Below are 16,554 nucleotides of genomic sequence, written 5' to 3' on the forward strand. Positions count from 1 at the left end.
AGGAAGGGGCATGGTTCAGGCATGGCATTACAGGGGAAGAGTAGAAGGAGGGGGAAGAAGAGGAACTGTGGTTGGTATGTAAAATGTAAAAAGATTAATAGAAAAAACTTCAATAATATATATACATACATATTAAAATATGTAAATATATTAGTGTATATATAATAAATAAGTACGTATAACAAGGTCTAACACCTTTCTTATTTGAGACTAAGGCAGTTCTGCTTCATCAACATTACAGGTTCCTCAGTACAATTCAGCCAAAACAAAGGGCAGAGAGAGAAGTATGTGAAGTGTACTTTACAGGATAGGGTGACTGTCTTGGATTTCTAAATATTGTTGACTGTAGAAAAGTTGGATATTCTTGGCTATGGTCAAAAAGTCTCAAACACAAAATGTCTCAAACAAAATGTTATCTTTTTAATTAACCTCCCCCCTCTTACTCTCTTGCTTCCTTATTCCCTTCCTTCCTTAAGAATGATTAAGAATGATAAGTATCTCACTGTGTAGCTCTGGCACTCAGATATCACTGTGCCAATGAGTCTCAATTCATAGACAATCTTCAAATTTATGACAATCTTCCTTCATCTGTCTCCCAAGTGCTGAGATTCTAAGTATGTCATGAGACTGTCTTATTTTATACCAAGCAGTGGCTGTTAAAAGAAGTTATCATGATTAAAAATTTTATTCTTCAACATAATCTGCTTGTTTACTGCTTTCTGTTCTAGACTTTTCAGGTGTGCTATTAGGGTGTTCCTATGAGATCTCTCTAATTCTTTATGCAGGCACTTAGTCCTATTAATTGCCTTCATGGCACTACCTTCATTGTATCCCATGAGTCTGAGTATGTTGTGTATTTATTTTCATTGAATTCTAGGAAGCCTTTAATTTCTTTCTTTATTTCTTCATTGACCCAGTGAAAACTCAGCAAAAAGTTTTCAAGAAGCCATGTATTTGTAGATTTGTAGATTTTCTATTGTTTCTGTTGTTGGAAGCCTGTTTTAATCCATGATGGTCTGATAAGACAAAAGGAGGTTACTTTGATTTTCTTCTATCTATTGGGACCTGGTTGTGGGAAGGTATATGGTCACTTGGGGGAAAGGTTTCATGAAGTACTGACAGGAAGATATGGTTTCTTTTGTGTTTGGGTGAAATTTTCTGTAGAACACTTTTAGGTTTATTTGAATCATAATGTTTCTTAGTTCTGTTTAGCTTCTGTCTGGATGAGAGTGGGGTATAGAAGTCTCACAATTCATGTGTGGGGATCAAGGTGTGGTTTGAGCTTTAGTAATGTTTCTGTTACAAATGTGGGTGCTACTTAATTTGGTGCATGAATAGTCAAAATTGTGATGTCATCTTAGTAGATTTTTTCTTTAATAAATATAAAATGTTCTCCTCTTAATCTCTTCTGGTTAATTCTAATTTGTAGTCTATTTTGATAAGATATTTGGATAGCTACACCAGCTTGCCTTTTAGGTCTATTTGATTGGAAATTCTTTCCCCAACCTTTTACCCTCAGGTAATGTCTATCCTTGATGTTGAGATGTGTTTCTTCCATGCAGCTAAAGGATGGATCCTGTTTCCATATCTATTCTGTTAGCCTGTGTCATTTTACTGGGAACCTGAGTCCATTGATATTGAGATATTAATGGCAAGTGGTTGCTAATTACTATTATTTTGTTGTTGGTGGTGGTATTGTGTGTGTGTGTGTGTGTTTTCTTTCCATGGAAACTGATGGTGTGAGATTATCTATTCCCCGTGTTTTCATGGGTGTAGTTAACTTTCATGGAGTGGAGTTTTCCTTCTAGTGCCTTCTGTTATGCTGGATTTTGGGGTAGATATTGCTCAAATTTGACTTTGTCATGAAATATTTTCTTTTCTGCATCTATGGTGATTGAAAGTTTTACTGAATACAGTAGTCTGGGATGATATCTATAATCTCTGAGTGTCTGCTGCCTCATCTGTCTGGAATTTTCTGACTTTTATATTCTTCCTTGAGAAATCTGATACAATTATTATTTGTCTGCCTTTATTTGTTAATTGGCTGTTTTTCATTGCAGCTTTTGATATTCTTTCTTTGATCTATGTGTTTAATATTTTGATTATTATGTGACATAGGGACTTTCTTTTCTAATCTAAGCCATTTTGTGTTCTGTAAACTTCTTATACCTTAATCAAAATCTCTTTCTTAAATATGGAGAATTTTCTTCTATGATTTTGTTACATATAGTTTCTAGTTTTTGAGCTGGGATTCTTTGTTTTCTTTTCCTACTAACCTTAGATATGAGCCTTTTATTGTGTCCCAGGTTTCCTGAATGTTTTGTGTTAGAAGTTCTTATATTTATCATTTTTTGATGAAGGAATCTATTTCTTCTATTATATCTTAAGTGTCTGAGATTCTTTTTCATCTCTTTTTTGTATTCTGTTGGCAATACATTCATTAGTAGTGTCTGTTTGCTTACCAAGATTGCCCATTTAATCATTCCCTCAGATTATCTTTTCTTTATTGCTTTTTATCTTGATTTTCAGGCCTTGTATATTTTCTTTCACCTGTCTGGGTTTTTTTTTTTTTTTGGCATTTTTAGTATTCTTTAAGGGATTTGTTGGTTTCCTCCAAATTTTTGGTTGTCTTTCCTTTGACTTTTAAGGGAGTTTTTCCATTTCCTCTTGAAGGGCCTCTACCATCTTCATAAAGTTGATTATAAGGTCATTTTCTTGTATTTCAGTTGTGTTAGAAAATTAAGGAATTGCTGTAGTAGGATAGGTAAACTCTGTTTGTGACATATTGCCTTGGCTGTTGTTGATTGTGTTCTTACACTGATATCAAGACATCTGCATTGGAGTGATTAGTTCTAGCCCCTGATTTCTGAGTTTGTTTTTGTTATATGAGAGTTTTGTTCCTTGGTTTCTGTTTTTTCTTTGGTTTTATCATCTTTGTGCTGGTTTTCTAGTGCCTCAGTGACCTTAATAGGTAGTCTCTGTACAAGTTAGGAGCTGGTTTTCTGCTGTTGCCTTGGTCTTTGGTGCAACATGTGGTCTGAGATCTTCTGACTTAAGTGACTTGCACCAAAGAAACAGGAGTTCTCTTCACCCTGGGTTGGATGCTGGGTCTGGCCTAAGGGCTGATGATGATATGGGAGAACAGGAGATGAGACAGATATTGGGAAGCAGAATCTAGAGAGTTGGGTACTTCCTCTGGTAGGCTGAAACCTCACCTTTTCTATAGACTGGTATGGTCTATACCTGAGTGGTAGAAGTCTGCCATGATAGGGAGCAGTATGGGTGGAGAGGTGGGAGGGCTAAGGCTGTGGGATAGGTCATGGGGAACAGAATCTGGGGAGTATGGCAGGTTACTCTATTGTAATTATCAAATTTAAAAAAAAGGTGTTTATTAGAAAAAGTCAATGTATCAAATATGAAAATAAAATTTTTTCACTGTTATATAATTTAAAATAAATTCCAAAATGTTTAAAGAATAATCTATAATACTTTGTGTATTTTTGTTTAAATATAAAGTTGGATAAATTAGCTGATAGTACCTATGTACATGCATAAAATGGAAAAATAAACTTCTTATTTTGGCCAAAATTAATTTAAAAATAAATACATAAAACTTAAACCACTTTTAAGGTTTTGATTTAAAACTATGATTTTTGAATTACTGTCTCTATTTTTAACCTCAAAATTAGTAATTTAAAATACATGGTGAGACATTTTCTAAAATACTGCTTTACTGTATGATCATGCTATTATACTGCAGGTTTTAACTAATTATCTTATAATTTCATATTTTTATTATCATACAAATCATGCTTAGACCAGATAAATAGATAAAAAAATTCTGTTCTTCTATACTTTTCTATTTTTAAAATAAGTCTTCTTAAGTAGTATTAATGATATAATAAGAATAAAATTTTAAATATTTTTTGATATACATTGACATAGTACACTTTAAGCATTTGTGCTAATTTATACTTCCAAAGTAGTGAATGGCACTTTAAATGCCTAGTGAGTGCTTCTCCCTCTGCTGTCTCCAGAGCAGTAATGCTGTGGTTCATTAATTAAACATTCATGCATTTGAGAATTCAGGCAGCACATTCTACTAGGCTTTTAAATGCATGAAAGCTATAGCCCCTCTTTTCCATGCATTTTCTACTTAGAATATAAACTAAAAAAGCCAATTTTAGATTTGGAGCAATATTTGTCTTTTAATCCTGTAAAAATTAGACAAAAATGAGAATACAATTCCAAAAGGAACCTCAAAATAAAAATTTAAACACATCTTAAAGACTGTATATAAGTCATACTGGTATGTGACTCAGATAGTATTATAATGGAAGATTGACAAGGACTTGTGTAATGATACTTCATTTGTATTTTAATAAATAAAGCTTGCCTGAAGTCTGAGAGTAAAACAACCACCCTGGTCAGCCTTACAGACCAGCAGTGGTGACACACACCTTTAATCCTATTAGCCATAGAAATCAAAGAAACCGCACGGTAGTAGTGCATGCCTTCTGTCCCAGCGCTAGAGAGAAATATAAGACAGGAGGATTTAATGAGCTCCCAATTAGAACAGGCACACTGTCTCAATGGGTGGACCAATCTTTCTCAGTCCAAACTTCCTTGCTTATCTTCTCCCTCCTTCTGTTCTTCAACTGGACCTTGGGAGCTCAGTCTAGTGCTCTGATGAGGGTCTCTGTCTCTACCTCCATCCATGGTTGGACGAAGATTCTATGGTGATATTCAAGATAATCATCAGTGTGATAGTGGGACAAGGCCAGTTCAGGCACCTTCTGCTCTGCTGCCCAAGGACCTAGCTGGAGACATCCCGTGGACACCTGGGATCCCCTCTAGAGAGCCAAGTCTCTTGCCAACCCTAAATTGGCTCCCTTAAAGTAAATATCTTCTTCCCTGCTCCTATATCTGCCCTTCCTCCATCTCCACCCTCCCACTCCTCCAAGCTCTCTCCAGTCTTTCCTTTCTCCCTTCTCTCTTCCCCTCTCCCCTTCCCCACCCCAACCTTACCCCCACCCCCATGCTCCCAACTTTTTCCTGGCAATCTTGTTTGCTTCCAGTTTCCAGGAGAATAAATCCAGCTGGGCTACAACTGAATGAGCAAGCTATCAAACACCTTCTTTATTTCAGTCAGCTGTTGTGTATTTAAACAAAATTAGAATTATTATTTGGTGTTCTTTGTAGTTTCTTCCAATTCGCTCTCCTAGAATGCTCTTACTTTAGGGTTAGTATATTTTGGAGGTGTTTTTATTGTTTTTTTCTTATGTTTCTTGCTTTAATATGTTAGGGATTACAAATATGTTGTTATAACTCAGTTTTGTTTGTTTTATAACACTGATATTCTTTCATTTGAATTATTTGTAACTTTTTAGTGGAGATTGGATATAGCCATTGTAGTGTGAATTGATTTGGGACCACCAGCTCACAAATAATGACTTGAAGATGTCTTGTTAGTTATGAAACCTTGGTCATTAGCCTAGGTTTGTTGCACTAGTTCCTATAACTTAAAATAAGCTACTTTATTAGTCTATATTATGCCACAATGTTCAGTTACTTCTCCTTTGTATTGTATGTCAGACATCTAAATACACACATAATAAATCATAAATGTAGGATGAGGGGCTGCTTGTTGGTCCCCAGCTGCTCACAGCCCCGAAATAATCACACAGAAACTGTATTAATTAAATCACTGCTTGAACCATTAGTTAACTTCTTATTGGCTAACTCTTATGCCTTATTGGAAAATTTTTGGCATGTCCAACTATGGTGGCTCCATAGCATCTCCCTGACTCTGCCGTCCTCCTCCCATGCTATAGGCCAAGGCAGTTTCTTTATTCATTAACCAAGAAAAGCAACACATAGACAGAAAGACCTACAGCACCATTTTCCCTTTTCTGTTTAAACAAATAGGAAGGTATTAACATAGTAAAATAATATATAACAAAACAGTTATCAAGCAAGAATTGCAGTTAGAGTAATTATATCTACTTTATCTTTTATCATAACCAAGGAAAACTATAACTATAAATTCTTCAACTCCGTCAAGATTCCAGAATGATATATTATTACCTAAGTAAAGAGGAAGTATATTGTAAGCAACTTCCAGAACTCTAGAATTGACAGAGACATCTCGCTGCCTGGACATTCATCCAAAGATTTCCTGTACCATTAGGGCATCAATCTTCAGCATATAGGCCCATAGTATCTAGCAGACTTTTCCATGAAGTTGTATATTTCAATGACAGTTCAGTCACTTTCATCTGTATCCTGCAGAATATCTCACAGACTCTTTCATGAAGCAGAAACCCTGAAAGGATCATCTCACCATTAATCAAGTTCAGCAGTCATTTTTCTATGGGTCCTGCATGTCCAGTTCAACAGCCCAAGTCCAAGCAGGAGCATTTTCTGGCCCAATGGCTAGAAAACTCTATAAGGAGCCTCTCATTGCCCATCTTCCACTTGAAGTAGCTTGTGCTGCCAAAAACAGATGTATCTCACTGTCATGAAAAGTCCTAAGTTATTAAAATAGTTAAATGTCATATTCTGAACGATTTGAAGAATATCTAGCTATCTGAAATACATCTCTCTACAGCTAGAAAAATCTAACTAACATGACTACAAGCTTGACTATTATAGATGTCTCTATTTACCTATATTTCTTAATTATACATTACATTTTTAAATGAGCTGCACAAACACAATACCGTAAGCAAGATCAGAAATACATATACATATAAAAATTGACCTTAAATTTGTATCAATAAAGCAAGATCCATACCAATGCAAAGTATCAATCTCTATGGTACATAAAACAATCTTTAAAAATAAAGTAGAGCTAAGGGATTAGTTGTTGGCACAACTGCGCTGAATTGGGCAGTGAAATTTGCAGGTTCCTGCCTGTTTAGCCTGCTCCATGTGATGTTGTGTGATGAAGGGAAAAATGGGAGTTTAGACTTAGCAGACTGATGTTCTCAAGCTCTGTAGTGTGTGGAAGGGGATCTACATGTCTTCTTTCCCATAGGACTACAAAGTGGTCTCTCATGGTCCTGCAGGTCCATTATATTTGAGAAACATTACATTTTCCTTTAGTGTCTACTGCTCTTTCCTGGGCTATATTATTAGGGAAGTCAGAAGACCTGTTTGGTGAATATAAAGACCTGAGTAACAGAGGTTTACAAGCGTGTCTCGCTGGATTCTGATTCTTTAATTCCTTGTTTACTTCCATGCAGAGCTCACCCAATGCTCCATGATAAGGTGCTATTTATCATTTTTACTGCCATTTTCAACTCCATGGTTAAGCTTTAGTTGTTATTTGGATGTCCTGTTGTTCCAATATCATTTAATGAAATATTGCCTTTCTTTCATTGCATGATCTTTGAATTATGTTCAAAGATCAGTTAATCATATGTGCATAGCTTTCTTAACAGCCTCTGTTTTTGTTTCGCTTAACCAATTCTTCCTCTTTCCTATCTTTTTTTGTACTATTATGATAACTCTTGACACTATTTAGTATCAGTCCAACAACTCTGTCCTTTAGAAAGAGTTTTGGGTCTTGTTACTATCCATCAAACTACTCATATTTATTAGTATGAACAAAACTACTTATGTGGTTTTTATTAAATCTATACATCAATTTAGAACTAGCTATCTTGGCAACACTAAATGTTCCTGTATATGAATATAGAATATCTTTTTCTTCATTTTTTTAGCTCATCATTAATATTTTTATCCAAGTACTATAATCATCTTCACATGAAACTTTTATATAATATGAGAAATACATTTTTACCAAGTCCTAATATTAAAAATTAAAGTTTTACCTATTAATTTTAGCTGGTGTTTTCTGTGGCATGCTTTTTCAAATTGAGGTAATGTTCTTTTACATTGAGTTTAGCAATGATTTTATCATGCTATAAATTATACTAATCATTTTTGAATCTTAAATAAACCTATGGTCTATTTGGGACAATCTCACTTGGATTTATTGTATAACTCTCTTTGTACTTTGGTAAAACCTACTAACATTTTGTCAAGACATTTACAAAGGATAATAAATTATTGTGTTCTTTTTATGTCTTTTTCTGTATTTCAGACATATTACATGTATATATGTGTATGTGTGTGTGTGCTCATCAATGTATGTAGGTACATGTATGTGTGTAGGTATGCATGCCTAATTGTGCTCAGTGCTGGAAAAGATCTATTAGAGCTAGAGTAAAAGGTGTTTATGGAAAAGCATGGCTTCACATGTGAGTTGTGGGGAAAAAATCCCACCCCATGTTTGCTCAGCAGGCACTACTAATACTTAAGCTGTATTTTGAGCTTTTTCTTCCTGCTTTTTAAATAAGAGTATGTCTAGGTTCATACAATATGTTTGAAACAATTACTTCTGTTCTCTCCTAAGACATAACTGTGGAGATCATGATAATTTCTACCAAATTTCTAATTGAATCCACTAATATTACATTTTGATACATACTGCTTTGTAATGTTATTAAATATTGTTTTAATTATATATGTATTTCTGTCTCTCTCTCTCTCACTCTCTCTCTCTCTCTCTCTCTCTATATATATATATATATATATATATGTTCATAAAGTTGTTTACTTCTATTGTAACTTTGTAAAATTATGATAGGATTTGTCAATTTCCTTCATCCTAATGAGCTTGAGGAAATAAAATATGCACATATCATTTTATCATCCTATAACCACTATAGAAAATAACACTTTATAAGCAGAAATAATATCTTCCTATCAACAGGAGAATGAATATATTTTTATAATCTTACCATTTATTTATAGTTTCTCTAGGAACATGCATTATAAGCTCAATGTCCTTTATTTATGGCTAGAAACCAATTATGAGTGAGTACATCCCATGTTCCTCTTTTTGGGTCTGGCTTACCTCACTCAGGATAGTGTTTTCTATTTCCATCCATTTGTATGCAAAATTCAAGAAGTTCTTGTTTTTTACTGCTGAGTAATACTCTAATATGTATATATTCCATACTTTCTTCATCCATTCTTCCATTGAAGGGCATCTAGGTTGTTTCCAGGTTCTGGCTATTACACAACAATGCTGCCATGAACATAGTTGAGCATATACTTTTGTTGTATGATAGGGCCTCTCTTGGGTATATTCCCAAGAGTGGTATTGCTGGATCCAGGGGTAGGTTGATTCTGAATTTCCTGAGAAACCGAAACACTGCTTTCCAGAGTGGTTGCACAAGTTTGCATTCCCACCAGCAATGGGTGAGTGTACCCCTTTCTCCACACTGAGACAATGGGGATGTTCTATCGGGAACTCACCAAGGCCAGCTGGCCTGGGTCTGAAAAAGCATGGGATAAATCCGGACTAGCTGAACATAGAGGACAATGAGGAATACTGAGAACTCAAAAACAATCGCAGTGGGTTTTTGATCCTACTGCACGTACTGGCTTTGGGGGAGCCTAGGCAGTTTGGATGCTCACCTTAGGAGACCTGGATAGAGGTGGGCAGTCCTTGGGCTTCCCACAGGTCAGGGAACCCTGATTGCTCTTTGGACTGATGAGGGAGGGTGACTTGATCGGGGGAGGGGGATGGAAATGGGAGGCGGTTGCGGGGAGGAGGCAGGAATCCTTAATAAATAAATAAATTTATAAAAAAAATATTTATAGTAAAATTAATTAATAACAAGAGCAACTATTACCCCCATAAAGTGAAATAAATTATAGAATGTATGCAGTTACAATTAAAGTATCAATGCCCTAATGCCAATAGCATATTTAACAAATAAGTATTGGTGGGGCTGACTTAGCCAAATTCCAACCACAGAACGCTCTGTAGTTCAGAGTACTTGTTGCTTTTTCGGAGGAACTTGCTTGTGTTCATGGTAATCTGTATCTCTGCTTCTAGTTAATATGATGTTCTATACTGGCTTCGAGTCGATTGGCATTCATTGGTCACACATGTGTGCACAATACAACACCCACATACATATAAAATAAAAATAAATAAATATAAAACCAAAAGAGGCATAACTAATGCATAGTGGGACTGAGAAGGATAAAATACAATATGGTCACTGCTAAAGACCAGAGTAGTAATTCGTTACATAAGTTTACTTGAGTATGTGTGTGAGTTATTAAAAAGATGTAAGAGTTTAGCTTATGTACATGTAATACGTTGGTGGTTACCTCTTTTTCTTCCAAATATATTAAAAATATGTTCCTCTATATTACAGATTTTCTTCTGTTATTATATGTGTTAGATAATGAAAATGGTGCAAACTTTCATGCATTTTGTTTCCATTTCCCAACATTATGTAGTTTTAATATTGGTATTTACATTGTTGCATACTTCTATGGCTTAAAATTTTTGAACAGAACACTCAGAGAACTATGCTTAGGAATGTACAGGAAGATTAGAGATCAATTTCACAAAAGAAATTTAAAGGAACTAATAGCATTCTGTAAGTAATTGGTTCAAGAACAAAGTCAAAGAAATACACTGAGCATCAAATAACAGAACACTGAATATATATTTTCTTATCATATAATGACAAGTTATCCTGAAACTTAGATATATTAAATTTTTCACTGGATTTTTACCTCTTCTATATTTATTCTGCAGAGTGAATAGCACAGATCCATACTCACAATAAGTGGCATTAATGTCATAACTTTAAATATATTACAAAATGATACCCCTTTAAAAGGAAACACTATACTAACAATAAGGATATGTGTTACATTGACACTTCTCCCAATTATGATATTGAAATAAAAGAATTTTAGCCTAGGACAGTGTATGAAATAAAGGAAGGCCAATAACTTGTTATGGAAACTGTCAAGAAATGAATTATTTCATCACAATTAACTCAAGGCAGTACTTGTGCGTTGTTAGATATTTTCTGATAGAAAAGAGCATGGAGGTCAGCGTCTCCTTGTCTTTTATAGAACATTCAGTTACACTATTATGAATTGAATTGAAAAATTATGGTCATAACTACATGACCAACTCTAACTATCTCAATTCTGAACAAGATGATGATGGTCATGATGGTTAATACAAGAGTATTAATCATAAAGCTATCTCTGGACCTGTCATAAGCATTTTGTCCAGCCATTTACTATAACTGGCTGTGACATAATGCAACAAAGCTACATGTGTGGTTTTAAATCAGTTTCACAAAAACTAAATTCTGAGTTTTAGGACCAGGGACTTCAATCCTAATCTATCAGCATTCTGACTGAGGAAAAAGTGGAACTTCTTAAAGCATTTATATCAGACAGCACATCCGTCAAAACCAATGTAAAGGGTGGAAAAGTGCAGAGTGTTTTGTTAAAAATGTCAGTGGATGTAATATTTGGAAAGATAGAAATTAATTATATTTAGAGATTTCTTATTCCTAATACTTTATTTTATCATTCATTTTTATTACACTGGAACTGTATACATTGTGGAAAAATATAAATATGTGAAATACAGAGTAATTTAGATGTATATTACTATACAGTTCTGATCATGAGAACCTCGATATTTGTTAAAGCTTTAAAATAAGTAAAAAGAGCTGGGGATTCAGTTAAATGGTACAGTACTTGCTTACATTGTGATTTTAGCCAATAAAAAAATAAAAGAAATAATAAAATTCATTCTTACATCTAGAACTTAGAGACAGTTACAGAAATATGTAAATGGAAAAAATATAATAAACTAAAAATGAGAGAGAATGAATACTTATGCTTTCAATTGGCTGAAGTTCGATTTTATCATTTTTGGACATACTAGATCAAGTTTGGGCAAGTACAGACATGACTCAGAAGAAGGGATGCGGGCTACAGGATTTGTCCTTGAGACCTGTGGGGCTAACACAAGTATTTATGTGTTCACTCTCTAGTCCTTGACTATGGTGTTGTTGATATTGGCCCTTTGTTAGGAAAGACATCTGTTTTTGCCCCTCTCAGAGAACTGAAACCTAAATTCTCTTGCAACAGTGGCCGTGTTTAAACCCTTGAATCTAACAGTGGAAAGTACACTTACATATTCAACAACCTTAAATATTTGCTGTATGACCAATTAAAGACACTTGCAGTACAAATATTCTTGTCAAGTAGGGGAGATGCAATCATCATGTTTTTTTGTTGTTTTGTTGATTTTAATATGCTCTGACGACTAGGATTAATAATGAAGGCTTATGAATTGTTCTGTTTTGCTGAGTTTAGTTTTTATTTAGTTTGCTTTTCTTTTAAAGTGTAAAATAAAGTATAATTCTCTTAACACAGTGGGTAAAGGAAAATTAAGAAAAGCCCAGACTTTGAGATTTGCCATGATTTGGTCTGCTTATATATTTGTATTGCTGGTATACAGAAGAGGTGAAGAGGAAGACCACATTCCTAAAGCTACATCTAATTTCAAGGTTCTAGGAGTCAGGTTATACAAATATCATAGAAAAGAATATTTTATTAAAATATCATTTTAAACCAAATGCTTTCTCAAAAAACTTTCTTTGAAGAGGCATGTTTTAATGCATTTTTCTACCTTGAATGGAAATAGATCATTCACTTGCAAAGTAAACAAGCATACTTGAATTTTTTTGCAAGAAAATGTGTTTCATCCTTGTATGTGGAAAACATTATTCATAATAAACATTTGCCATGTCTGAAATAAAACTAATATTTTGTGGATAAATATTTTTGTAAATAGGCCTTTAGCTTTTCAAAAGGCTAAATTATATCCTTAAACGTTTTGTATTTTAATAAGTCAAACTTAGCCCATTGTGAGTAGCTTTATTTTCTTTATGTTGGCATGCCTTCACAGGATGGGAAAAATATAGCAAAAACTTTCACCAACTAACACGCTGCCATTCATCCATAAATAACAGATCTTGGAATATTATCCCCTCAACAATCTTAGAAGTCTCTTGGCACTTGAAGAAAAAGCAAAAATGAGCCCTTTGCTTTCTGTAATTCCTTCCTTCTCCAATAATGTTGAGGCATCCTTCAAATGGGTGATTTTAAGGGAGGCTAGGGAACTTGCCTGAGGGTTAGGTGGTACTTATAAAAGCAAAACTGTTTTAAACTGCCCATGTTTCAATGCCTTGCTCCTAAAGGTGCGATCACTAGACTAGAAGCATTAAATCACAGCATTGTCATTACAGATAAAAACCTCTGTTGGCAACATTAGTAAAAGTAGATCAGTTGTGAGTGAGAACATATAGCACTTCCCTTTTGTGTTTGGCTAACTTTATTTAATGTATGATCTTGCATTTATATCCAATTTTACGTAACAAGATCTCATCCATTCTTCTGACTGAATTATATATATATTGCCACACATTCTTTAAACATATTCATTTGTCAGTGGAGATCTTTGCTTAGTACGTATGTTAGTTGTTCTGAAACTATAGTCTGAAAGGTTAAGTTATATATTTCAAGGTATCTTGGGAAAAAGAGTTTAAAGGATCCACATGCATACAAATGATATGTTTATGCATGTGAAAATCATTATTATTGTTATATATGTTTTCTACATATACATATATATTTATTTTACAAATAAGTGAATATTCACCAATTACATTTTAAGTACACTAGAATCTGATTTTAATGAGACTCCAGTAGAGTTTGAGTTGTGAGAAGTTAAAATTGGTTTAATGTATTTTACCAGATGATAATAAAGCAGTTTGTTAAGCAGTTGTATAGGGAAGTGTGGGAGTGCCTTTTTCCCTTGGTCTGTTGGTCACTACCACACATGGACAAGGGGAAGAAATGATGACAGAGAGCTTTGTACAGACTGTGAGCTCGCCAGAGGCAGGAGACAACTTTGATGAATCTGTTCAACTTTATTCCATAGTGTAGGAAATATGTAGGATTGTGAACCTTAGCTGGGGAATCACCTAATTTGCATTAAGCAACAGGCTCCTGTCACAAAGCACCTAGTACAAGTCTTAGTAATCATCTGCGGAAGCACTGTCCTATTGTAATTTCCAGAGCACAATGTCTAATGAGGATAGGGAACTCAGGGTGAAAGCTTCTTCAGGGAACTGCTACCAGGGTGATACTAGAGATAACTCAGGCATCAGTACTCAAGAATGTCTCCAAATAAGGTAGAGAATAGGGCACCTTCCACCAGGTTGCCCAGCTCAAAGAGAACTGCCATTCAATGGCAGACTACAACCTCAGAATACGAGGGCCTCTCAGCAGTATAGTTTAAGTATTTTGTTATTGAATATTTACAGAGTCATGGCGTATTGATTGATTTACATACCCTTGTGACAAAATATTTGATTGGAACTAAAGAAGCGAGGTCATTTTACCTTGTTATTTGAGGGTATTGTCCATCACAGAATGTGAGTCACAGTCGCAAGGTCTTTAGTCAGAGACAAACATTACAGACGTGGTCAGGAATCAGCTAGATCTGCTCCTCTACCCACTTTTTAATTGTATTCTGCACAGTAACACAGCTCACACAATGGTGCCACCCACATTGATAGTGGGTCTCCATTCCACAGACAACCAAATTGAAAATATGCCCTCGAAGTCCTGTTCAGAGGTTTCTTTCCATGATGATTCTAAGTCTCACTCAGCTGATAATCAAATTTAACTTTTATAGTTCAATCCCATGACAACTCCACATTAAGCTTATCACTGTAATTTATTTTTTTAAAATATTTATTTATTTGTTATGTATACAATAATCTATCTGTGTGTATGCCTGTAGGCCAGAAGAGGGCACCAGACCTTAGTACAGATGGTTGTGAGCCACCATGTGGTTGCTGGGAATTGAACTCAGGACCTTTGGAAGAGCAGGCAATGCTCTTAACCACTGAGCCATCTCTCCAGCCCTATCACTGTAATTTATAACCATACATTTGTTTATCCTTTAAGGCCATGATTACCTCATAATGCAAATTTCTTACAGTCCAGCTTTAAATGTCCTGATAGATTTTAACAGTTCCAACACTGTTCAAATGTCCAAGTCACATCTCCTCTGAAACTAAAGACAATCTCAATTTCTTAAATGTGGGACTTTAATAAACAAGAATATAGCTACAAACTTCCAACATAGAAGGACCCAGAATAAACATCTCCATAGACAAAGAAAAAAGTGGATAGAGAAGAATGATTGAACCAAAACCAAGTAGAGCAAACACTTAATCCTGGAGCCCCATGCCAGGCATCAAGGCAACCTGTTAGAATCATCGGGGATCCAGTGGACTTTCATTACACTAACCCCGAAGTTCTGTTGCCTGGAGCATATAAAAATCACCTCCTTGAGAGAGTTCCATTCCATGGTAACATTTTTTTATGATGATATTTTATGATTCTGGAATCTCCAGTATTCTGAATTCTTCGTTTCAATTTAATCTTCACATTCTCGGAGTAGCACAGTTTCTGTAGCTCTTAAAAATAGTTGACTATGCATTGATTAAATAAAATTTTGAGAAACTATGTCTTGTGTTTTACTGATGAAGTATGAGGCTACATAGTTCAAAGAAACACCATTAATGTTTAAACTTGCTTTCTATTCTCAGTTCTCACAATGCAGTCTACTTATCACTTTTCTAATCTGTAACTGGGTAATGCTAACTTCTGTAAGACTATAGAGATAAGCAAGCCACAAGGGCAGGTGAAAATAACATTATAACAATCATAGACCATGATATTTTTTAATTATACTTGTCTAATGGTAATATAAATTAAATTTTAGTGTAAATAAAATTTACAGACAGGGTATAGATATGCTGCTCACCTACAATCTCAGCACTCCAGATACTGAGTCAGGAAAATAACAATAATTGTAAGAGTAACCTGGATTATTTAAATAGACTTTATCTTCAAAACACAGATAATTTTAAAGAAAATATCCAGAAATTTGATAAGCAATAGTAACTATAAATACTGAATTACTTGTAAAATTTCTTCTGAGTTTGAATATTCTAAATGTATATAATACTATTATAATTTATTATAAAAATATAATGAACACAATACACCAATAGAATTCAAAACAAACATTTTATGGCATTAATGTATTTAATGCATAATTGGTTTTCCATATTGAAAGTAATGTTTAGAGAATATAACGTAATCAAAAGGTTTCCATGTGTATGATAGTGCCATGATGTTATTGCAGTAATAAAAAATTATAAGACATACTAATAAGAAGGAAATATTTGCCTAGTATAGGAAATCCCGTCAAAAACTGATGGTTGGGTAGCTCACGGCACTCACAAGTGAACCTACAACTATTATCTTTCAAAGTGGACATACTATTAAACGGTCTTATAAGTCTATTTCTATAAATCTATTTCTATAGATTAGTTCTGCTCTGACATCTCATCTGGAAAGTTTCTTTATGCAGTGCATTGTAGTTAAAGAAAAAAGTAGAAACAAATTTTGCTAAAGTGTAAAGAATAAATATTTGTAGCATATGGTACAGCTATACCATCCTCTGTCTGAAATGCTCGGGAACCATTGCAGATGTTGGGCCAAAAGTTTTGAAGTTACAAGATTTTGAGAGAACACAGCCAAAACACTGTCTTCTGACAT

The sequence above is a fragment of the Microtus pennsylvanicus genome, chromosome 1 (genome assembly GCF_037038515.1).
Source record: "Microtus pennsylvanicus isolate mMicPen1 chromosome 1, mMicPen1.hap1, whole genome shotgun sequence".
Taxonomy (NCBI): domain Eukaryota; kingdom Metazoa; phylum Chordata; class Mammalia; order Rodentia; family Cricetidae; genus Microtus; species Microtus pennsylvanicus.